The sequence below is a fragment of the Pieris brassicae genome, chromosome 1 (assembly GCF_905147105.1).
Source record: "Pieris brassicae chromosome 1, ilPieBrab1.1, whole genome shotgun sequence".
In the NCBI taxonomy this organism is placed as follows: domain Eukaryota; kingdom Metazoa; phylum Arthropoda; class Insecta; order Lepidoptera; family Pieridae; genus Pieris; species Pieris brassicae.
The window spans coordinates 15765967-15767416 of NC_059665.1; the positions used below are offsets into that span (position 1 = coordinate 15765967).

Consider the following 1450-nt stretch of genomic DNA (forward strand, 5'->3'; position numbering starts at 1 on the left):
GCCTAATGGTTTAATCTGTATATGTTTACGATTAATCATTTTAAGATATTAACTGATAGTTACAGCGTATAGATAGTGTCATGATTAGTGCTTGAGTATTTATTTACACTTTTATCGTTCATATTACAAAAATAATGTAAGATCAAAACTCGTACTGAACAACTGACCGATGATCACAAATGATGTATTTTATGCAATCTATCTGTCGCAACAAATTGACAAGGCATTATGAAGTCCACCTTATACCGACAATACGCCTCTATAATTGGAAAATTCGTTATACAACGGCTGGGATTACGCTTATCTGTTATATGCAATGAGACTATTCAAATCGAACATGTGGGTTGTATTGATCTACTGAACGAGTAGCCTATTGTATTTATGAGTAAGCGTTCTTCAGTATATGTAATAGGCACAGTTTTAAAATGAGATTTAAAAAATTTGGTGAGTAGAGAAACTGGTATATGTTTAAGAGTAATGAGTAGGAAGGCTAACTTCTGTATGTTTTAAACATCGTGTGTGGAAATAGAAATTTTTGGAAAGTAATCAAGACATATACTGTATTAACTAACGCCAGTATACCTAGTCCAGCCATAAGTTCTGATACAAATGGAAATGCATTTTTTAAAAAAAGTAATGTAATATCATTATAATTTATACCTACATATTTATTAAAGTCTCAGCAAAAAATAAAACAATATTTTATTTGATTGACTTTTATAGGCAGGCTTTTATACAGACGTTTAATATGTGTGGTAACAAATCAATGGATTTGCACGCACTGTTTCCAGGGAAATATTCCAGGCTCCATACCCACTTTGTGCAGGGCGATCAATCTATTTTCCGCAATCCTATTCTCTTTAACACCACATCCCATATTGTAATTTGATAATGAACACGAAACATTATGTGAAATTGCGGAAAATCAAAAGTTTTTAAAATAATATACGTGTTCCAAATTCAAAATAATTAAAAAGTGAAAAAAATAATGCATTTTCATTCGTAACAACTTCTGGCCTGACTAATTATATATCTTTCTTTTCATTACATTCAGCGTTAACTTCATATGTATAAGTGAAATCCGAAGTGCGGTGGCAGTGTTATATCCAAAAAGTTAATAAAACGAAAAAAATGTGGACTTGTCCCAGAAGCAGTAGTTAAACTAAGCATTTCCTGTACTATTATTGGCCAAATAAAAAGCTTTAAACTACTAAGTTGTAATTCATTTTAAAGTTATACTCCTGTGACCTCTTTGCTTTCGAGCTTAGACAATACAAAAACATAGTACAGTCGTTATGGAATTCGCAAATATATCTTAGATAATCAAGAATGATAATGGATCATTAAAATTAACGAATGACTTGTCACGATCGTCAGTGAAACATGAATTTTACTATACATAATTAATTAGTTTGGGGATAGTTCACTAATGAAAAGTTTCGTTAAGAGG

General features: G+C 31.1%; 1 long non-coding RNA gene across 1 annotated transcript; it reads left to right on the forward strand.

The window, feature by feature from the left end:
- The first annotated feature begins 320 nt into the window (after nucleotides 1–320).
- Nucleotides 321–1210, forward strand: LOC123706742. The gene is made up of 2 exons (XR_006753421.1): nucleotides 321–444; nucleotides 1055–1210. It is a non-coding gene; the product is annotated as an uncharacterized LOC123706742 (long non-coding RNA).
- The last annotated feature ends 240 nt before the right edge of the window (nucleotides 1211–1450 follow it).